The sequence below is a fragment of the Ambystoma mexicanum genome, chromosome 4q (genome assembly GCF_040938575.1).
Source record: "Ambystoma mexicanum isolate Mex_15411 chromosome 4q, UKY_AmexF1_1, whole genome shotgun sequence".
NCBI lineage: Eukaryota > Metazoa > Chordata > Amphibia > Caudata > Ambystomatidae > Ambystoma > Ambystoma mexicanum.
In genome coordinates, this window is record NC_090928.1 from 117,691,372 (window position 1) to 117,715,727 (window position 24,356).

The 24,356-nt window shown below is 47.3% G+C and overlaps 1 protein-coding gene across 1 annotated transcript in view; it reads left to right on the plus strand.

The window, feature by feature from the left end:
• PLAGL1 (PLAG1 like zinc finger 1) overlaps nt 1-24,356 on the plus strand; it is a 381,513-nt gene that overhangs the window by 148,580 nt on the left and 208,577 nt on the right. The gene's annotated exons all lie outside the window — the stretch shown is intronic.

A 24,356-nucleotide genomic window follows, 5' to 3' on the forward strand; every position in this document is an offset into this window, starting at 1 on the left:
AGGTTACGATACTCTGTTCAGTCGCATTCCATTTAACAGTAACGGTTTTACCTTTGGCCTATGACATTGACAATTCCAAAGAGAGAACCTTCAGCATTGTTTTACGTATCTTGGAAGTGTGTGGTTTTAGTGCCAATCTTGATTGGTCTTGGGGCTTTAGGAATTGTTCATTGTTGCAACCAATCCAATCACTAAAGGCTTAATTTGATCCTTAATCTTACACTGCTAATATAGCCAGACGCAAGGGGTTTCACTTTGTTGAATTACTAACCCATCTTCACATTTTTCGGAAACCTGAATAGTGCAATGCTGTTTTCAGTGTAAGAAATGAACTTGGTGACCCACCACCTAAGTTAGGTCCTTAAATATGCAATGGTGCTTAACCAAGGCTTGGTGGTGTCTACCATTTGGGCCGGTAATAAACACGGTGCGCAGGCAGGGTTATAAGTATTTAACTGAGGACGTGTTGATTTCTCCCTCTCACGATCCGGATACTATTTTCAGTGTTCATTACAAAGCCACAAGGGAGACAGAACTATCCATATCCAGATTCGGCGAAGGAGCAGCATCAATGCTGCAAGTACTAATTTATTGCATTTATAGCAGTGCACCAAATCCAAAGGCATCAGGGCGCTAGTTACAGTAAGTCTTAAATGATATTCTTCAATGCGCAAGACCATGAGTACAGATTGCAACATAAGTGTTCTTGCAAAGCATAATTTGACAGAGCCACGCCTCATGGTGCGGGGAGCACTGCAGGTGTACGGGTATAGAAGAAATACAGAAATGTATGAGAAATACAGAAATGTATGGTGCAAAGCCACGCCTCCTGGTACGAGGGGCTACATCAGGTATACAGATATGCGAGAGACAAAAAAATCAGGTAGGTTGCAGCTGAGTAGGATACATATTCTGCACTAGCCTGCGGGCCAGGTTGGGTAGAATGTAGGCACGTTGGGCGACGACACATACAGAATCCAATTACAACATCAATGCTACATAAGTTAACGTTAGATAGGTTACAGGTCAAGTCCATTTGCAGCAGAAATGTGGCATAATGCCAGATAAGGTAGGTAATGAGTACGAGTACATTCTGGAAAGCCTTGCCTCATGGTACGGGGGCTACATCAGGTTTCCAGACAAACGCAAGCGACAAAATAAGTATGAGTGACGGAGCAAAGTGACCTTGCAAGATAAGGTGCATTTCAAACCTATTACAAATACAGCAATTGGCTAAGAAGTCAGAATCGGTAAGCATCTGCACGTTAAAGGTAAGCACTAGGTTGAGATGGCGTAAACCTGCGCGTTATGTATATATTGCAAAATAGGCAATTTGAGTCAAAGACGATGAGTTTGGGTAAGCTGCGTAACCCGTGAAAGCGGCAGGCTTCGGATTAAGAGGAACTCCTACTTTCTCCAGTTGCGTGAAAGTATTGTGGGGTGCGTAGCGCTTACAGTAGGAGTTAGATTACAGGCCCTAAGTGTGCATTAGGCCCAAAGGAAGGGTAGGAAGTTTGGTCATTGAGGGGCCTGATATCCTGTGAGATTCTTGAGGGTACCCAGCAACCAGTCAAGGCAGGAAGGCGACAGGAAGGTTAGCAAGGCAGAGGGAAAAAAGGAAGGTCTTGGGCAGCTTCCGGAACTTCAGATGGTCCAGCTCAAGTTTGAGAGGGGCAGGGAGCCTGTTCCAGAGGCACCTGCAGAGGAACAAGATCTGCTCCCTACGCTCTGCTTGGAGAATCGTCTGACCCTTCTAGTTCAAGGTAGCTGAGCGAAGCGCTCTAGAAGGAATGTATTTAGTCAGAGTTGGATATAGTGTGGACCCCGGCCCTAGACAGCCTTCTGGATGAAGCAAAGGGTCTTGAACTTGATCCTTGCAGCCACCGGGAGCCAGTGCAGTGATTTCAGGGCTGGTGCGATGCAGTCCCTGGGCTTGAGGCCATGTAGAAGTCTTGCAGTTCTTTTCTGCATTAGTTGAAGGGGGCGAAGAGTAGAGTTAGGCAGATGGAGAAAGAGGCTGTTGCAGTAGTCCAGCCTGTAGAGAAACAGAGCTCTGGAGATGGTGAGCCTCTGGGCAAAGGTCTGAAAAGGTAGAATACCTCTGAGGAGGTGCAGCTGGAGTGGGACTTCTTGGCAAGGTCTGGGATGTAATGTGAGGAGAGTGGAGTCAAAGATGACCCCAAGGTTTTTAGTCTCCGAGGAGGGTGAGGGCAGAGGGCCCAAGGAGGGCAGCCAGAGTGCGAGAGGGAAAGCGGGAGCAGTTTTCGAAATGAGAAGAATCTCAGTATTACTGAGAGAGACCGGAATGAGCGAGGAAGAAGGAGGCTGAGGGAAGCCTGAAAGAGTGGTGTGCCATTCGCATAATACTTGAAGTTAGAAGAGAAGGTGGAAATCAGGTGAGCCGAAAGGGCCAAGCGGACATTGAAGAGCCGGGCGAGAGGTTGCAGTCCTGGGGAGGACACCACAAGTGGAGAGAGTGGTAGTGGAGAGAAAGGACCTTCAAGGGTTGGTCCAAGAGGAAGGTCAACTAGGCCAGATACTGATCTGTGATGCTAGGTTCTCGCAGAGTCAATTAATCAGGATGGCATGATTGACCATATTGAAAGGCAGAGGAAAGGTCATGGAGGATGAGGACAGTCGAAGAGCTGGTGTCCAGGTTAGAGAGCAGATTTTCAGTTGTTCAGAAGAGCATTTTCCGTGCCTCTGGCTGCACTGAAGCCAGACTGCTGCTCATGGAGACAACCAACAGATTTAGTTTGGAGGGTTTGCTGGGAGATGGCCAGCTTTTCTAGGAGTTTGCCCAGGAAAGGAGTGATGGAGATCGGGAGATAGTTTGCCAGACAGGGATCGACCAGAGGCTTTTTTTTTTTTTTAGAAGAGGGTGCACAAGGAAGTGTTTGAGGAGAAAGGGGAAAGATCCAGTGGTGAAAGAGTGAAGATGAGACCATCTGTGAGGAGGAAGTAGAAACATTAAAACTGGGACAGGATGCACTATCACAATGTATGCACATAATTTCACTGACATTTACAATTATATCTAGTTCGCCAGAGGCGCGAAGTTGTGGTTGGTCATGTCAAATCCTTGCTCTTCTCCCCCATCATATACAGTGGTGGAAGTGGAAAAAGGGAACTAATGGCACTCCAAAAAGGAAGGAGCTTGAGGGTGGGACAGGTGTGAGGGAGGGAGTTGGGAGGGTGAGGGACAGGGCGGGGCAGGTCAGGGTTTGGCCTTTGGTTTGCAATGTTCAATTATCTTTTTGTATTGAGGCCAAACTAGATGTTGGCTGTAATAATAAACTAAGGGCATTAGATCTATCCCTGACATAAATATCAAAACAATATATTAATAAATACCTTGACGTCAATAAAACAAAACCTCCTGCTAAAACACATGTCGCCTGAATACTATGCCAGGGCCAAGCTGAAAGACAGATTCTGACCTTATAAAGGTTGTCACCCCGATACCTCACAAACTACTTTATTAGCTACATTATATGAGGCGATTAACCCTGCCAGTATTACTAGCGACAACACTAGATCCTTGTCTCCTCTGTCTGATGTAATTACCAGGGAAGACCCAATGCTGCCCAGTATAAGAGGAGTATATGCCCCAACAGTCTTTGTCTCAGAGACCAATTATAATTCTCAAATGCATGTTGATTCACACATGTTCATTAAGCATGCTACGCAACTGGCAGACCACATCTTGGATCATAGAATTGACATCTGTGCAGTCGTACAGACATGGCTGCACAGAGCCACCGGACCTACACTCTACTTAGCCTTGCCTTCAGTGTATAAGCTTCTCCGAGCAGATTGTATAAATGGAAAGGGAGCTGGAGTAGCTCCGATATATGATGCCTTACTCCAAATCCATCAAATTGATGGTGTAAATATTCTGAGCTGCGCAGTTATACTGGCGAAATTATTGGTAGACCCTAACACTACGATTAACATACTTTTGTTTTACCACCCTCCAGACAAAATGCCAGACTTCTTGCTCCATCTGACTTATGTTATTCTCCCTCTATTAAAACCACTTTCTAGAGTTTTTATTCTGGGAGACAAGAATTTAGGTCTAGACCCCTTGGACAATATAGCCATCGCTGTTAAATCCACTCTGGCTGATCTCGCCTTCCACCAACATGTCAAATTAGCGACGCATAATAAGGGCAGAATACTGGACTGGGTTGTGAAGGCACGCCCCTGAACGTTCAAACCTGAGATAATACAATCCTCTAGGGAAGTAAGATCACAAGTCGATCTTGTAAGATTAACTCGTTTTAATCTCACACAAAGATAACCGCAACAGCCTCTGCTGCCACAAGTTCTGCCGAAAAAGGTTACAAGCAGAGGATTAAGACGAGACACATTGTCATTGTGACACAATATCCTACAGTAAAATCTCACGCAGCTGGTTGGTGTGCGCCTATACAGGATCTGCCTGCTCCATAAGGGATGCCAGATCATTAGTTCCGGCCCAGTCGTCCGTCTTCCATCACGTGGGTGCTGCAGAGATTATCTTTTCACTGATGAAGGTCGAAGAATAAATTAAATACACTCCTAACACAATGCTACTTCATCATTATACTGTGCACCTGGCAGGCTTTAAGACTGGCACAGAGGAGGTTCTGGGGCACTCCGACCTCCACACACACATTTTGCTCACTCCCTGTTGCGCCATCCGGCACAACGGTCTCCACCCTCATTTTGAACTATAATTTATCCCTCCCATTAACTAGCAAAACAAATCATATGATCGTAGCTCACAGATGTGCAATGTCTGTTCTCTTTGAACATTCAAGACTTACTTTAGGGGGTGATGGTCGAGGTCACCTGGTGCCATGGAATTCCAAGATCTTGGGGCTTAGTCAGTTATATGGGCTAGAACTCGTGGTCGCCTGGAGGTGGGCGGGTCAGGCTTTGGCCAGTGTGAGGTTTACTGCACACCAGGCGCCGGTCTATGATTGTGACCTTGTAGGGCAAATTCCTTATGGGTAGAAAAACATCTTTGCAACACTGTTGGAACAATGAATGAGTTTTATGGCAGTTGGCGGTGTGGGTTGTCCTCATGGGAGGTCGGGCATGCTGGAAGTTTCCCTCGTCTCGCAATTGGGGCCTAGCGCATGAAATGCTGCATTTGCCGCCCAGTTCTTGTCTCCTAACTATGGTTACTAACATCTAGGGAAAATGGCAGTCTTGCTTGCGCCCTGCGCTACACTATGTGGGTTTATTATATTGGGATGAGGTCCTACCACTGACCCTACCCCCACCATATCCCTGGCCCATCATAGTGCTTCGAATGCTTACTCTAAAGCGCTTAGGGGGATGTGACAGGGTCACGCCCTTCCCAACAGTTGTCACGTACAATGTTGCTTTAAATGACATTGCCATCTTACCCTGTCCCTGGTCAGACCATAACTTTGTGCATTTCAACCTCCCAGGTATGACACAACCCGCCAAAACGACAAGAATAAAATGTTTGGCCAAATATATTAATCTGCGTAAATTATCGCCCATTGCTCTTGCACCCCTTTTTGCAACTACACTGGATAATCTGGCTACCTTTAACAGCACTGATGACATTGCAGAAGCCTATCAAAAGATGGTTAGCTCGTTTAATAGTTTGGTGCCAGAAAAAATGTGTCCTATTACGGAAGTACCCTCAAAAGTATGGTACTCGGCTGAAATACAGAAGCTGAAAGTAGCTAAGAATAGGGCGTCCCAACAATGGAAACAAATGGAATCAGTTGAGAATAAAGCCAATTATGCCATCGCCATGAAAGCCCACAACGCTGCCATGATCAAAGAAATGAGAATGCCACCTCGAATGCCAGAGAACTGTTAATACCAATAGCTTGAAAATCACTGTCCCATCACGTTTACTGCAAAAAAGGCACGAATTGGTGTCTCTCCATACAGGACACCATGATGAGAAAGATCGAGACTATTAAAGAGAACGTTGCTGCAAAATGGATCACCCTGGAAAGAACCAGGGCAAGCAGGGAAAGTGTCATCACATGCTCTTCTACCTTGCTGAAATTCAGGCTGGTCACAGAAACAGAAATTGCAAAGGTCTTGGTCAAACTCAAACCAACTTACTGTACAGGGGACATTTGTCCTGCTCCGATTGTTAACTCGTTTCTGGGAAACATTGTCCCCCGTTCCATCAAGCAGGCATGGATTTCACCCTTACTAAAGAAACCTGTCCTAGACCCTGCTCTTTCCAGTGCCACAGGGATCATGGATCTCACCAACACTTTTTAACATCTTCATGTTGCCACTTTTTAAGATACTTGATGCAGAAGGAGTGGTTTATGCAAACTATGATGTCACACATTGCCTTACTCCACTCTCAGGGGATCATGACATCGACACCATCACTGTTAATTTCATCTACAACCTCATTGAATCCTGGATGGTTGAAAATGGTCTAGCACTTAACAACGCAAAGACAGAGTTTATGATCGCCGGCACAGCACAGCAGCTTCCTAAGCATAGCAGTGAGTACCAGCTATTTCAGATGGCAGGCTGTGCCTTTGGCACACTGCCCAAGATAAACACTGGGTATGATTCTTGATCAATAACTGAATATGAGGGTGCATGTTAACAGCCTTATCTATAGCACGTCATACAATCGTTAAACTCTTTGCACAAGTAAGGCCCTTTCTTAACCCTTTAAACTGTGCTACCATCGCTAGGGCAATTATTAGGGCAAAACTCGACTATTGGTCCAGTCTCCTGCAAGGTATTGGTAAAGGCAAAATCACACACATCCAGTTATTCAGAACAATGCGATTTGTGTTGCACAGATAAGACCACGTATCGACAGCAAGGAGGACTCTGCATTGGCTGCCCACGAATCTCCGTAGCATAAGTGCCTCAATGGCAAGAGCCCACGCTATCTCTCCAATAGACTTACTTGGCTGCCGGATCGTAGAATACTCAGTTTTAATAACTCATCTATTAAAAATTCCCAAGTCCAAATTGACCATTGTTTCTAAGGGGTCTTTCCCTTATTCCGCCCCCAGGTGCTGGAATGCTCTGCCACTGGATATAAGAGCTTGCACCGCCTTTGCTAAATTCAAACTGGAACTGAAAACTCTGCTCTTTGCATGAGTTACTGGCTGCCCTGAACCCATGATGCAGGCGTTTGGCTATGCCTACTAGTTTGTCCTTGTTTTACTTTTTTTTTTGCTTTGTTTTTATTGTCTTAGCGCTAACATGCCTACGGGTCTTGTCCAAGTTGTTTACAAAAATGGAGCTCTTTGGTACAACTGTGCATGCAAGTTAAGCAAGATACTATTTGACTATATCAGTAGGTAAATATTTAATTTTTCTACATGAATAATATAGGAAGTTAATCCATCAATGACTGTTGACAGTTTAATGTGCATCTTAAATTACTTTGTTTCTCTTAAAGAATACTTTTATTTGTATATAACAGTAATTCAACAAAACAGAAATTCAGTACTTGGAGCAAGCCAGTACCCATACCTTAAATTCAATGCTCTTTATAGTTGCCAGTAATCATCTGGCTGCAGCCACTTTGATTGTATCCAAACATTGGCAAAGACAACAGATTTGGCTTTTATGTAGGCATGGTATAGGCATTTGTCATAATGCTGCTAGCTGACCACACGATGCAACGGCTGGAACTTGTTGTGACTATCTAGGAATATAATGGTCTGCCATGTGCATATCTAATTCGTGTACACAAGCCAAACTGTTGGCTTTGTCAACGTTTGTTTAGGGAGGACCTCCTGTGCAAGGGACTTGTATAAATCATGGGACTGAAGGCACACTTGTTAAGGATATTTTTTATTAAACCTTTGGCACTTTGGTAGCCTCAATTAAGCCATTAACTCTTCTCAGCAGACTACTTAGAAATAATACGGACAGGCCAAATTTTGATGTTACCGCTTGTTAAAGAGGTAGCTCAAAGACATCCTAGGAGGATGTTTTATTTGTGGGAGTGATGAGCCAGTAGTGGGTGGTTATAGCCACGGGGACCCGAAATGCCTGTGGGCTGTCAGTGGGTTGGCAAATCACTTAAATCACACACTCAAATTGAGTCACTTTTCACATGTCCTCTCCTTCTTAGCTTAACTCGAGTGCAATGTTTTTGGCTTACAAGCACCATCGAATAGCCAAAACTAAACATTTACTGAAGTAAAACTTTGGTACAAGCAAAGCTCTGTGGATGCGTGTCCCTCTGAACTTCGCCCCTCTGTTCTAGTGAGTCGCTCTCCTCTGGTCATTGCCTCCCTTAGAAGCTGCTCCTCTAGTCCACCCCTTGACTGGTCCTTGACTCCCGTTTGAGCCGCTGTCAAACAACCTGAAGCAAAAGCATTCTGTTTTCTGTGTGCTGTTTATGTTTAAAGTCTCAAATTTCCACTATTGCCTGATGTGTTCATACAATCCAGTTTGCCATTAATTTGAGAAGGATATGGTAACAATAGCGGCTTCATAATCACTCTACCACCCACCCTAACTGGAAATACATTGCAGCACTCAGCCAGCGCACCAAAACAAAAAAACAAACTGGTTACAAAATGGAGCACACATCATATGAACTCGCATATATGCACTCAATTTCTCTAAACACCAAACTAACCCACCACGTATACACCAACACAACGCCCACACTCCTTAAGCACCCCTCAGAGACAAGCCCACAAACAAGCCCTGGGAGGATAGCTCGGGGGCAACAAGCTCGCCTTGGAAGCAAGACAACCTGAAGCTACACAGGTTCGATCCCTGGGTCCGCGCTTAGAAACCTCCTGGGTATTTAGGCGCATTATAAATACGCAACTAAGAAAAAAAAAACATTTATGCAACTAAAACAATTGCTGTAACGGCGCCTCGATGCCCGCGGGCTGTGCAAGCTCTTTAAAAATACAAAAAAAAAGTAACTTGGTAACCTGGAGTGCACACAAGACAGCTCGCAATATATGTAAAAGTTTTATTGTTTTGGTTTCACATATCAATATTATATACATAAACACATGCGTGACAACACATGAAGGAACGTTAGCGTTTACGGATCTTTCGTTTCATAATATTCAATTGAGGGTCATTACTCTTAAACAGTAATTCAATTAATTTCACACTGGTGCAAATTTAGTTTAGTTTCTACTAATCCAACTCCTTCTATTAATACTTTGCATAGCAGCATTCCTATATTTACATTTACTCTTCAATACAAATCTTCCTCTCATGATGGTATCAATTAATCGGTAAACATTTGTATCTGTTTCAAGAATCTTAAAAATGCAATGGTCCTAGAGACCGAGCTGGCAGAAATGGCACACACAATCTGACACTATAAAGTCCATCATATGTACACATTTTCCAAACTGAGCATCATCGATGTCCATCAGGGCAGTGGCGTCTCCAGGAATCAAATTTAGGAGGGGCACAGAGGGGGCCAAAGACAAAAGTAGGGAAGCACAGACAAAAGTGAGGGGAGAACATGGTCACTGCTTGTTTTAGGTAGGGGGGCACAGGGTTTCACAGGGGAGGGGGCCCTGGCCCCCCCAGCCCGCCCTAGCGACGCCACTGGTTCAGGGCAATCTAAAATGGCATGCCTTGTTGTCGCCAATGCACTCGCCTTATTACAAAATGACAAATAGCATTTGGGTACTCCGATGTATTCAGAATCTCATTAGTTTGCACCAGGTCGCATCGCAACCTCATCAATTTGCTCCTCCGTCTTGAATTTGGAAATGTTTCTAGGTATGTAGGGAGGCTTCCTCTCTTTCTGTGTTCCTGTGCCATATTTTATTGCAACAGCATGATAGCTGAGAACAAGTAGAAATCCAGTCCCATTCCCATAACCATTGTTTTATCTTGCCATTGTCCAGTCCATCCTGACAGCTATTTATTTATTTTGACACTTATATAGCGCACCAAGCCATAAGGCATCTAGGTGCTACTGGTTACAGATTATGCTTATGAGGTTACAGATGTGGTTACAATAGTTACAGGGTACAGTGCTACAAAAATTGCATTACATGTAGACCAACTGGACGATGCACACCAAGATAATGCGGCTACATCAAGCACACATGCAATGTGACGAATCAGGTAAATTACAGGTATATTGAGTCATGTAGGCAGCACAGGGCTACCAAGTAGTCGCGTAGGATACATTACTGGTAGGCTAGCTGGCAGAGGTGCACCTCATGTTGCAGGGGCTGCAGCAAGCACACAGCAATGTGATAAATCGGGCATATGGGCAGCGTAGGGCTACATGATCGAGTCAGAAAAGTTGTATTAATTCAGGTAGGCTTCATTACCAATAGGCCAACCGGCATAGACGCACCTCATTTTTCCGCTGCTACAGCAGTTAGATAGGCCTCAGACGACGAACGTATGTAAAAGTGCTTCAGGGTTAGGCTTCATTACCAATAGGCCAACCGGCATAGACGCACCTCATTTTTCCTCTGCTACAGCAGTTAGATAGGCCTCAGACGACGAACGTATGTAAAAGTGCTTCAGGGTTCAGCATGCGAGTGAAAGACACTTCTAGCTACCATGGTTTGGCAGGGTGCATATGCGGTCAGGCAGATTTATAGCAGCTTAGTAAGACCAGATCTCGCTAGCTGTAGTAAAATGGGCTGGGGCGGGATTACGCTCGAGAAGTAGATTCCCATATCAATGAATGAGAGACATTTCTTGGCGACTCGGACCCATCGCACAAGATCGCTCATGGTGCTGCGTGTGAGCTACTGTTTCAGCTGCAATTGCACTCGCTTTTGGACATAACGGAAACCGGGTGTTAAGTCGGTCAAGATTGTTTTATCTAGGGGGCGTGGCCAGCGAGCGTGCAATGGAGACGTTTTTCTTCGGCACTTCCGCGGCCGCCTGAAATATCCGGCAATATTCTGTGATAAGGGAAACGAAAACGCTTAAAAACGACATCCCGTGCCGGTGGAACCTCAGGGCAACGCCTCGCGGTGGAAGGAGCCGAATCCGTGAAGGGGAACTGGCGGAAAAACTCTGCCTGGGCCCAATCAAGATGGCCACCATCAAGACGCGCTGAACCGCAGCGGGGATGAGCAGAGGCGGATAGCGACCCTTGACCGCCAGATCTCCACCAGGAGTAGCGTGACATCACCTGCAGATAAGGGAACAGCTCGGGACTCCTCCAGTGGGTGAGGCCGACGCGAGCAGGGACGCCCTCTGCGCCATATTTCCCCTCCCGACGACCGGTGAGAGACGGCAACGAGTGAGCCGAGTGGGGACTCTCAGGCTGAACTTAAGATATATACGCAGCCCCGAGGCACCCGGAGGGGAACGCTTCTGCGACAAAACTGCGATACAACACACGCTGCAAACACTGGTAAATGACCGAACAACGCCACGAGAAGGAGTGCTCCTCCAACCTGCACCAGACGACTCACGCAATGCAACATCATGGACAAAGAAAAGAGCAAGAAAACCTCGACGTCTACATCTACAGCAATAAGCATCAAGGACCCGGGGGGGACCCCCCCCCCCACCAGAAGAGGCCCTGTCGCTAAAAGACGTAATGGCCGCCATCGCCAGCTCGCGCGCCTCGGTGGAACAGAAAATGGACACTATCTCCACAGAGGTCTCCTTCCTCTGCCTTGACCTCCAGAAACTCTCATCTCGGACCGGGGAGGTGGAACAACGAATTTCTGGTGTGGAGGATGACCATGGGAGGTGGGTGCACCAACAGTTTACACAAGCAATAAAACGGACTGAAAACCCTTGAAGCCCGAGTTGACGAGGGAGAAGGCAGGTCCCGCCGCAATAATATTCGCATCCTGGGACTGCCGGAACGCACGGAGGGACCCAGTGTGGAACTATTTCTGGAGGAATGGCTGGCAAACCTCTTTGCGCCAAAGACCTTCTCAAACTTTTTCTCATTGGAACGTGCACACCGTATGCCCGCGGGTCGCCCAGTCCCAGGTGCTGCGCCCCCCCCCCGAGAACAATCATTGCGAGGCTTCTCAATTATCGTGACAGAGATGCCATCCTACAAATGGCCTGAACGAAAGGGTCAATGACATTTAATGGAGCCAGAATTGCTTTCTTTCCAGATTATACTCGCGAAGTCCAGAAAGCCAGACAATCCTTTGAGCACCTAAAAAGGAAGCTTCATTCTATGAACGTGAGATACGGGCTGCTGTTCCCATCCCAGTTAAAAATCCAACATGAAGGCAGAACTGTACACTTCACCGACCCACAGGAAGCTTGAAAATGGGTGGGAACCCACATCAGTGGCGACTGGACCAGACAGGACCAACACTGCAGAGGCAGATCAAGACCCCGACAGCAGAGAAAGACCAGCCCAGCAACCTATACCGGAGATCCCAATTGAGCCAGACGGAGACCCCAACCCCTAGCATGGCCTAAAACTGGAAATACCGGCCGGATGCGGGAGCAAACCTAACCACTAATGGACTCAAGAACTAACCCTTCTCCTGGCAACCACCTGTGATGCAACACTCCACGTGAGGCGACCGTAGTAGTGAGTTGCCTTTACCCCTGTATAAGGGATCATATGAGCCATATGCGGTTGCTATTAACACACCATGCCATCGGCGGACGCCACATCCCCGACTCGAGACACCAAACCCACAGAGGAGTACTAAGTCGTTGGGAAAGGGAGGAACAGTTCATATCAGTTAGTCTGGCGATATAGTTTTAAACGCCAGTAGAGATTGGATGACAGATACTTCATGCTGGGGAGGAGTATTGGGTTGGGGGGCAAAGTGTTTCATGTCAGTTATTTTTCCGGGAGGTCGCACCATGTCAATGTCTATCAAGTCGCCGCCAAACATACCGTGCTCGCCGCCCACACTAAGCACGAACGCTGTGTCCCCATGGCCAAATCTACCACGCACCCATCAGGCACACCATCCCAGATCCCTAAACGGCAATGGCCGCACAGCAACATGCAGATTCCACTAATGGGAATATACAAGCGTTGGAGATGTATCTGATTTCCCATTTCTCAACCGCACCCTCAGCCACTTTCCTATGGTGTTCTCTCCTTTTTTTGCTGGGCCACTCAGGCGGGGGTGAGGGGGGGGTAGTATACCCTATGGAGAATCTTGAGCTGAATCAGTCTTATTCTGGAGTCTATTGCAATTTCGCGTGAGTGCATGAGAGCCTGGATCCAGTCCTCGGGATCAATGGCCCCAACATCCTGTTCCCATCTGGCTTTGAGGCCGACCAGTTCCGGGGTAGCGAATGCATTAATGGCTTTGTATAGGATCGTTGTTACCCTGGTGGGGATATGTTGTGTGAGTAGGTTGCGGTCCAGCGGTGTGCAATCTGGTGCATCGGTAAGTGCTTGCCTATAACCATTGAGGGCGTGCGTTAGTTGTGTATAATGGTAGTGTTCGGCTGCTGGGATTCCAAACTTCTTCTGGAGTGTTTCAAAGGAGAGGATGGAGCCATCGGTAACAATATCTCCTATCATGGTTATCCCCGCCCTCACCCACTGGGTCCAAGCGTTCAGTTTTCGTACCTCTGACATGTGGTTGTTCCACATGTCTCATTTTTGATGAAATATTGTTCAATCATGGTTTTTATTGCTTCTGCCATTATGTTGTCTTGTATTAGATCGTAGGGAATTTCCATGTCCAGATCCCTCCCTGCTTCTTGTTTATGTTGAATGTTGCTGTTATCAGCGCATGGTATGATAGGGCGGTCTGTCCCAGTTCAATATTGCCCACCTTTCCCGCTAGACCTGTGGAGGCCCAGATATAGTCTATCCATGATTGGGAGCTATGCATGTGCGAGAAGTGGGTGAAACGTGTTGCCCCTCTCTTGACTTGCCAAAGGTCGTGGAGCGCTAGTGTATCAAAGATTTTTAAGGGCCTTTGAGGGGGCATTTGTGCCTTGGCGCTTATGTCTATTTTGGGTTCCCACGCTAAGTCGAGGTCTCCCTTAGTATGATTTCCCCTGTGGCAAACCACTCCAAAGTCATCAAACTTCCTTTTTATAAAACTGTCTTGGCCCGTATTGGGGGCATATATCAAGGCTAGTGTCAACAGTTTGCCTCTTATGTTTATATTGAGGAATATATATCGCCCCTCTTTGTCTGCAAGGAAGCTCTGTACCCTTGCATTTAACCTGTCTTGTAGAGCTATTAGGACTCCCGCTTGCCTTTCCCCCACGAGTTTGCCTGGTAGATGTGAGATGCTCCTCTAATTCTAACTTGGTTCCAATCAGTCATCTTGATGTGTTCTTGGTACATGAGAATGTCAGCATTGTATCTCCCCGCTTGTCCTAGTTTCTTCCTCTTAATTGATGTGTCAGGACTTTCAGTGGTTTTGCTAGCCATATCCCGTTGTTTTTGTTCCTGTAACCAAATAACTCTACCACCTGCTCCTTTTCTCCTTCCCCGCTCTTCCTGTCCTCTGCCAACCCCTCACCCCTTCCCGTTCCTGCACCAACTTCCCCTCCCCCCTGAGGAGGGGCTAGGTTCCTAAGTGCGCCAGGAGGACGTGTACCTCGCGCCTGGCCCCCAAACGACCTCCGGTTAAAGTTGTGGGGGTCCCTAAACCCCACTTGGGATTCCAACATCGCCTTCCCTCCTTCTTCCCCTGGGCTGCGAGTTGCATGATTCCAAATGGGCCCACCCCTGACATAGTGTGATTGTTTTTAGTACCACATTGTAGCTTGTCAAGATGATATTAGGTCTTCATCTTTTCCTGCTTCGATTTCTTTTCGTCACTGTTTTCCAGCCTTCCAGTTTGCCCGGGCCTTTTGCTCGTGCCTGAGACTGTGCCAAGTCGCTGTTGACGTCTTGGTGTATGTGTAAAATTTGTTTCCCATCTTCGCATGTTGTGATCCTAGGCTGGCGCCCTTCCCATGTAAATAGCCCAAACGGGAACGTCCATTTGTATCTCACTTGCTTGGTCGTTAAATGCTGGACTATGGGCCGCATTCTTCGTCTTTTTTTGGAGGGTCGATTGAGCTAGGTCCTGTTATAGTTGTACCTCCAGGCCATTGAGACTCAGTGGGCCAGCTGTTGTTGCTTTACGCAAGATTTGCTCTTTTTGGGTAAATGTTAGTGAGGCTAGGACGTCCCTAGGATGTGCCCCTGGCTCGGATTATCTTTTTGGGCCTACTCGGTGCAGTCTGTCGACCTGGACTTGAGTTTCTGTGTTCCCTGTAAGGATTTCTGAGAAGGTTGGAGGACCTTGTCTGTTAAATCTTTGTCTTCTACTGATTCCGATAGGTTTTTAATTCTAATGTTGGAGCTTCTGGACTCGTTGTTTAAATCCTCACATTGGAGTTCCAGGTTACTGGATAGGCGGGATATATGTTCTAGCACTTCATCTGATTTTTGTGTTTTTGTTTTTTTGTGGCTTCTTCCATTTGTTGCACCACTTTTTCCAGGGTGTCTATTCTTTCTTCCAGTTTTGCAATGTCCACTTCTACTTCTTGTAAGGATTGTTTCATGTCCTCTTTCAATGTTTTAAATTGCTCCTGGAAGGTAGAAAGTAGAAATTGGTTCTGGATTTCCTTAAAGCAATTTTGCATGTCCTCTTTGGTCATAGCCTTCTCTCCCATTTCCGGTCGGTCTTTGGTGGGAGTTTCGCAACTGGGATCCCCCGTCTTGCTGTCTATGCCGTATCGTCTGTGTTCCAGAGCTGTTTTAGATTTTTTGAGCGTTTCCCTCTGGGGGATGATTGTGCTGGGGTCATGATTTTCAGTGTGGATTTTGAGATTAATGCTATCCTTGCTGTGTTTCTTGATTCACCCTCCTAGTGTTTGTCTGGCTGTAGTTACCCACTTCACTCCTGTTCTTGTAGGCCTTTCCGGTCCTCTGCTCTATTTGACATGGTGGGCAATGGTGTATGGTTGGTTAAAGTCTTCTTTCCCCTGTTTGCTTAATAGGTTATGTATGAGAGGGGTCCCTCGTGATTCTCTCTTCCTGTGGACTTTCCCGTAGGTCGTGTGAAGGCCTAGATCTTTGCACTGCCCTTAGATCTGGTCTTTCCCACCACTGTGGTTATTTCCCCCTCACTGGGTGGAGGTTTGATGCTTTTGTATTGCAGGGAGGGAGGATGGCGTCTGTGGTGTCTGCTCGGACTTGTATAATGGAGGTGGTTCTCTTGCGTGCCTTGCCTATGTTTTTTGCTTGGGGTTCCCCCCTTTCTTGATGGTAGGTATTGACCTTTCAGTTGCGCTCTCCTGCGGTCCCAGGTTTGAACCTTCTTTATTAGGGGATGTGTTTTTATGTAGCTGCATGGCTTGCTTGCTCCTTCTTTATAGAGCCTGATTCTGGGAATGCCCCCATGCGCAGTTTGCAATCTCTACTTGCTGCAAATGTTTATCACCACGTAAGGCCTTCTGCTGTGTGTCCTGTGAAGTCTGCTGTAGCGGTTTCGTAGTTTTTCCTCTGTGTGCTGGTCTCAGATGGTAGTTCCTATCAGCTTGGAGCGTTGAAAGTCAACTCGGTCCTCCGGCGGGGCTCCTTTATGATGATGACGGCAGCCATTTCCCGTTGTGCGTCTGTCTCCGCGGTACGTTGTGTTCCGGCGTTTGTATGCTTTTGCAGAGTTTTCCTCTCTGGTCCGGCGTTAATGCCACACCCTCCCGCCTTGCGGTTTGTACTGTTGTTGCCCCACCTACTGCTCTGTGTCCCCCTTGTTCCCTTACATGCGTGATTCTCTCCAATGTCCTTGGAGGGGGGGGGGAAGAGGCGGTGGTGCAGGGTCAGGACCGTTTGCTGCGTATCCCGCATCGTAGCTCTCACCATGGAGGTGTGTGTGTGCGCGCGCTCTTGTCCCCACGACGCAGGGGGAGTCTTGGCACAGCGTTTCCTGGTTGTCCGGGCTGCTACCTGCTGGCGTTTTTTCTTTTTTTTCAATCTCCCAGGGGGACCCTAATGCTTCGGTCCCGTTCTGGGTCCTAGCGCTGGTTCTCCTCTTCTGGATGGGGTGTCTCAGGGGCTCGCCCGCGCGGTCGAGCATAATGCTACCTTCGGAAGGTGCCTTTCCCGCTCCGATCAGTGCTGTGAGTGGGCGGGAGCCACCGCTGTTCCCTCTTGTGTCGCTCAGCTAGCTGATGCCGCACCTCACCCCTGCCTTCTACAGGGGTAGCATCTATCACTGGTCCGTACCACGGCTCCCAGTACTTGCTTTTCTCGGGCGGCAAAACGTTCTGTGGGTTCTGTGGGTTCTCTTGTTCGTTGGTGTCCCTGCTTGCTGGCTAGTGCTGCCTGGAGGTGGGGGGGTTGGATGGAATCGCTTTATAGTGGTGCTTATTTGTGTGACCCAGCGGGGAGAGACGCCTACACACATCCTCCTCTGCCGGCCGCCATCTTGGAATCCCCCCAATAAACATGTCCTTAAGTACTTGGGCTTCTGGCTCTCTCATTCTAATAACAGAAGTCCAATGGATTGACATGCAAATAGTTAAAAACCTCTTAAATCCCTCACTATACTAATGTAACAACAATCTATAATTTGCTCGTGCAGGTTACTTGGTGTGAGCACCCTCTCTGACCTATCTGATTGTTCATAGTGCTCCTACAGGTCCCCCTTCTGGAGTTGGAAATCCCTCCGTCCTTTGTTGGACTGGCCCCTGTGGCCTTTGGCTTTCTTCATGTCACTTTGTGCCTTGCTTCGATATTGGTCAGGATGCGTCAGAATTTTGTCGCAGTCATTATGCCTCAGACTTTTGTTTTAAAATGGTGTTTGTAGAACCTTGCCTCTGACCCCTTATTCCTGTGATCACCGATTCAGGATCCTACGGAGGTCACCGCCCAGCATTGTAGTTTTCATGATTATCACTGAGTTGTCATGACGGTCTGTTGTATCTCAAGTGTAATGTTATTTTGGTGGGAGTGCACGCGCGGTTCCAGGTATTGGAATGTTGGATTCAGGGATGACGTGCGGGTGCTCTAAGTTGACGGTTGGAGATATATGCCTGCCAGGTGGGGTGCTGCCAGTGTCTCTCCTATGTAACCAGCTTGCTGTAAGAGACAAAGTAACCCAAAGAACTACGTGTGGTCTTACTTACCTGCCATCCCACTTCGTTACACTGTTGACGAGGATTCGTGCTGCGGAGGAGGCAGCAGACTGGATGGTGACACTGCCCTCCAACGTAATCACCCCACCCGGCGGGGCACTGGGCCAGTCAGACGGACGGCTGGCGTAGTGTTAGCTGCCGTTTACGGTGGCAATTTTGCTGTCTCCAGTCTGGGTCCAGTGTTGGCGTTACATTTGAGGTGAGCCTGGAAACGGAGCGCCTGCGAGTGGACTCGGTGGTCTGCAGCGGGGGTGTTGTGTCGAGCGCCCCTGGGTCCAGAGCCAGAGAGTCCAAGTCCGGTGTGCTCAGGGCCGGAGAGTCCTGGGTCGGAGAGTCCAGGGCCGGACGTTCATCCGGAGTGCTGTGACCGCAGGGAGCTGGTGGGATCCAGGGCCATTAGCAGTGTTCTCTTAAAGGGGTTTGGAGTGCCCGACTGGGTGCTTTTGGAATGGCCTTGCGGCCTTTGGCAGAGTCCTACAGTCCAGTATCAGCGCAGTGGGTCCTGTGCTGTCAACGGATGCGGTGAGCAGCGGAGCCTTTCGTTACAGGACTGGTGGCGCTGGTGTCCGGGGGGTGGCACTTTGGTGCACGGCTACCAGGAAGAGATCAGACTCTTCCGTGTGTTACCTGCGGACGTTTGTTGTGAAGTTCCTGTCCGTTTGGGAATAGAGTCTCGGGTTCTGGTTCCTGTGCCTTCTTAACTTGGAACTGTTTTCATGGCAAAGCAGACTATGAATTCCGAGGACTGTGAGTCTTCGTTGCAGGTGCATGGTGACGTCAACGTTCCAGTCTCCTCAGAGGTTTCAGTGTGCGGCGAGGAACTTTCGTCTCAAATGTTGTCGGTCGGGTGGCGCAGGGACGGTGACCTGGGGCAGCCAACTCATCTGAGTGGACATGAAGATCCTCAGTTAGGCGACGTTGAAGAGGCTGTCGGCTTCCATCATGCCTCATGGAAGAGGCGTCAGAAAGTAGACTGTGGCAAGTACTGTTTGCATTCCAAAAGGAAGTTTGATCACACATGTCGTGTGGATCGGAAGGGTGTCACGATGGACGTTACTGTGACAGATGCGTTTCCCTCCTTTCCATTTTGAAGGAATTTTATCCTGATTTACATGACTTCTATGTGAGGATCAATGATCTCACACTGGTTGAGCATTAATGAAATTGTCCTGAGTGAGGCCAGTATGGGTGCGTGAGAGTGTTGTTGTGGCCTCTGTTGTATTTGTTTTTGTTTGGGCCTGTATGGCGTGAGTGACTGTATGTACGTGTTGTGGCCCTGTCATGTGTGCATTTTTGTTGCAAGTTAACTACAATATTTTTCCCTGTTTTCCCTTGAAGGCGGGGGGAAGAGTCTTATGAACTGTTCCTGTAATGCGTTTGTTTCCTCTCAACGACTTGGATTGTAACTTAACGACAATGTTTTATTACCTGTTTTCCTTGCAGGGGGTTGGGGGGGGTAGGGTCTTATGATATTTGAGATTTATGTATTTTTGGAACTGTTCCTGTAATGCGTTTACTTCCTCACTGTGGATTTGGACTGCACATGGATTGGGGGCCACGGTCTCCCAAACCTGTTGGGCCACTTGTTTTCCATGACAATGATGTGGCTTTTTCCTTGGGTGGGTGGGGGGGGGGGGGGGTTTGTTCACCATGCAAGCTTTGTAGTTCAAGGTTGATGTACTTGCATGGTGAATGCATTATGTGTTTAGGAATTCTGGGGTATGTGATAGTATGTTTTATTATGCGCATTGTTTGTGTGTGTGGAGGACCTGTGTACCTACTGGGTGAGTGGTACGTTTTTCCTTAGCTTTGCATTCTGGTTGGTTATAGTGGCGTTTAAATTTAGGCGCACACACTTAGGCTAGGGACTTGGTTTTTCAGTATGTTCCGGATTAGTTCTTAGCCAATAGGTGGCGACCGGGTGATGCTACTTTTAGGGTTGGTTAGGTGGCTTTGTAATTGGAACACTGTGGGCAGCCGGGTGGGCCTATCTTTGGTGTCTTATGTGCGCCATTTCTGGCGTTCACATCTTAAGGTGTTCTAGGTTTTCACTGGCAGTGGCCTGGAGCCACAGTTCGTGTTGGTGGCCGTGGCCTGGGGCCACAGTGAGTTGAGGTGTTGGTGGCCGTGGCCTGGGGCCACAGTGAGTTGGTGTTGGTGGCAGTGGCCTGGGGCCACGTGTGTGTGTGTGTGTGTGTGTGTGTGTGTGTGTGTGTGTGTGTGTGTGTGTGTGTGTGTTGGTAGTACTTGTCGGGTGGATTTTTTTGGTTGGTGGATCCCGGGTTTTGTTTGTTGTGGGTCGTGGATGGCCGGGAGGGTCCACTGGCCGGTTGGGTTAGTGCTTCGGTGTGGAAGGCCGGAGGCCCAAGGGGGCATCCTGGGGCGGAAGGTGTAGTGTGCACGGATGGTTTTGGTTGGCAAGCGTGGTTATTTAGGGTGTGTAAGGTGTGGCAGGCCTGAGCCCCGAGGGGCAGCTCAGGGTTTGGTGGTAGTGCTTCCTTTTTGTTGTTTTTGTCCTCGAGGGTTTTAGGTCCCGTAGATGTTGCTGATGTTGGATTAGGTTGGTTTGGCTGGTGTTTTGTGGGTTTTCAACTTTGTTGGATTTTCAGATTGTGGGTGGTTTTTATAGTAGTTATGATGGCTGCTTTGGGGCAGGTGGATTTTGTTGCATCTGTTCATGGTTAGTAGTCAGGAGGTTGTAACATCTGGGTACATGGATACATGGCAGGGGTGATTAGGCGCTCTGGTTTTTCTAAAAGCGGTGTTCTTTGCAGCTTTCTGTCCTGTGGGTCATTATGAGTGTTGGGGTGTTTTTGAGTTTTCTCTGTATGAGGTTGGGTGTATGGCATGGTGACCACATGTTATTTTTTTATTGTATTTCTCAAAGATACTGTCGGGGGGGAGAAGTGTTGTATCTCAAGTGTAATGTTATCTTGGTGGGAGTGCACGCATGGTTTCAGATATTGGAATGTTGGAGTGAGGGATGACGTGCAGGTGCTCGGAGTTGAAGGTTGGAGATCTATGCCTGCCGGGGTGGGGTGCTGCCAGTGTCTCTCCTATGTAACCAGCTTGCTGTAAGAGACAAAGTTACCCAAAGAACTGTGTGGTCTTACTTGCCTGCCATCCCACTTCATTACACCGTCTCTAGATTTAAGTTTTGCACCGATTCTTCTCTTCACCTTGACTTTCAGACTTCTGTATGGGTCTTTTGCTGAGCTCAGCCTTCTTAATTGGGTCTGTGCTATGCCTTGGATTTCAGATTTTTTAAAAAGCTCTTTGGTTGATGGTTTTCTAAACCAGTCTCTTTTTAGACCTCAGGCTACAGATTGTTCTATGGGTCTTTTGCTTGAGCAAGTCTGTTTCCCTCAGGAACCTCTCTGACTGGACTCTGCTAACCATTTTTATATTTCTCCCAAAAGGGCTAGATCGCCCCACCACCTTCTTTCGCCATAGATTTTCAGTGTGGGAATCTGACTGGCTTTCCCCCTTTTGGTAGTGACTCCCCACGATTAGCCAGTCATTAGCCTCTTGTTCCCATTGGCTAATTGGCTGAGGGCGTGGTTGGTGGTAACATCTTGGAACTTCCAGTAACAACCTGGTGTTGTGTGAATCTGCATCCTGCTGAGCTTGCTTGATCTGGCATCTTTGCAACCACTGATGCACTATGTGGGAGATTCCTTGGCTCCCCATTCTCCTACAAGTAAACCTTGTCCTAGATCGAAATAGTTCTGCAAATGCTGCAGAGTCATGGTACTACAAATATTGTGCATTCTTCGTTCTTGGGGGGGAAGACAAAACAGCCCGTTTTCCGCTATGCCCTCTCTGGAACAAGTTACCAACGCAGATAGGACTGGTCCTGTCCATTGTACATTGAAGGACCCCCCTAAACCTAATTATTCCCCTATCCATCCCAGCTCCTCTGCTATGCCTGCCCCTTACTTGTAACCCCCGGATGCATCAGCTATGTGGAGCGCTCTGCTGCTTCCCAGCTAGGGCTGCACTTTGTCAATCCCATACATACAAAATCTCCTTGACTATACAAGTGGGCAAGGAGATTTAGTAAAACCTGCATCGAAGGACCAAGGCATATTCTAGTAGTACCGGAGGGGGGATTTCTGGCCTACGAGGAGTATAACTGAGTATTTAACGACAGACCTATTGTGGAAATAACAGGGCACATTAACTAGGACTCCTGATGGATATACCCGGCAATTAGTGGGAGTACAGAGTATATTTGCTATCTTTTTAAGGTGGGGTCTGGACAAACACCAACAGGAACTAGGAGTTCACTCGAAAACGAACAAGGAATCAATCTGTAAAGCCGTGTCAATGATGGGACAACATAGTGCCATCCTACAGCTGCTCCCTGTACCTTAGGATAAGGATCTCTTAACACGAAAGGCTTTAACTAAATTCTTACAACTATCACTCCATGGACACCCTATTCTAGAAACCAATGTCAAAAAATCAAGTCCAAGAGCAAAGTTCAAACTTGGACATAATCAGTCCTTTATCGTTTAACATCCTGGATAAACCTAAGCTACAACAAAAATATGCTCCAATCTTGGCCAACAAAAGCGTATATAAATCTAAGCTTTCACAGTTTATCCTTGTTCTAAAAACCAATAACCACAGTGCTCCTTTGGATAATGTCCTCCAGGAAGTAATTACTAACGAACAGGTTTTTTATTTAGCGCCCACACACCCGAAGGTCTCGGGGGCGCTCAAGCGACGAACAACAATAAGCAAGATGCATCCCTTAATATCCAATGGAAGCAGGTTCCAAAGTGATGGGGCACAGGCATTGAAGCTTGCACCGCCAAGTTTTTTCAAGTTAACACAAGGGTGTTCCACCAACAATTTGTTATTCGAATGTAGGGTCTGATGAGGGGTTGCTTTTTTTTACTCTAGTAGAGAGATAATAACATTTAAATACTATGACAGCACCTTTGAACTGTATTTGCTGTTCAATAGGAAGCCAATGAATACTTCCTTTAGTATTCTGAGACGTGAGTTTGGCGAGCAAGCCCACAAACTGCTCGGTCTGCACTATTCTGTAGTACTTGACGTTTTTTGATATTACCTTTTGATGTCCCAGTAATGGTGGTTATGGTGACTTACAGGCTCTTTGTTGCTTTCCTCTACAATTGTTTTCTCTCCGGCCTATCCCCAGCCTTGGGTTTACTTTTTCTCAACATTGTAGATTCTTAGATCCCCTCATCATTTTCTTCATTCACACTGCTTTTAGATATTTCCAAGCCTATAGTTCTCTTGTAGACCTTCTCAAATGTGAGTTTTCACCACCCTGCATGTCTATCTCTGACCTCATGGTTTCACTTTACTGTGTTTAGGTCTGCTTTAAATTGCTGGCACATTATGTAATTTTCATAGGTCTCTTCAAGACCTTTGAGCTTGCAACACATTTCTTTGGGGTCTCCTCAACATCAGACTTTTCAGCACAACACTTCTCAGGTCTTTTCGTGATTTCTGGTTCTCAAATTGTCATAGGTTCCTAGTTAGCCCAATTTTCCTAGATCTTTTGTGGCTTCTTGCTTTCAGCATAAGACTGTCTCTTTATAAACAGACTTCTTCCAATCTCTCCACAACCTATGGTTCCCAATACAGTTCTTTAGTGTTTCCTTGACCTGATTATGCATGCAATTCTCGAAGGTCTCTCCGACCTCTGATTATCAGTTCAGCACTCTTTAAAGTGATGGGTATTTCTCCTTTCATTCAGGGTCTTTTTAAGGCAGACTATAATCTCACCTTCCGGCCAGGGGTTATTCCTCTTGGACTACTTCAGGAAAAGCCCAGTCTGTAAGGCCTCCTGTTGGTTGCAACTCTTTTTTAGAAAGGAACTTGTCTCTTGGGTCCAATCGCAAGGTATCACTGGTCTAAATGGCTTGGTCTCTGGTTTGGATCTGCCAGAACATCCCTGCGTCTGGGGAGACCAGGCAAACTACCTTCTCCCATGTAGTCTTTCTGTGTATCCAGGGAGCGGTGAATAGCTTGCCTGCTTCTTCTCAGCCTCCTCCCTAGTGTAGCTGTCTGTAGCCTCCTTCCTAATTATCGGCTGCTGGGTCTCTATGAAATTCAGCCTGGGATTTGTTCTTTCCCACAGCATCCCATTTCAGGTATTGGTCAGAATTTAGTTGGGTGCTATTTGGCCTCTGGGCCTGCTCAGATGCTTCAAATGTGGGCCGAGCCACAAGTACTATTTTGAGCTGCCCAGGCCCCAATTAGCGGTTCCTCTGTGTTCTGCTGCTGTCTGATCTGACCCTAAACAGCAGGACCCACTTTCCTACCTGACCAGCCGTGAAGGCAGGTAA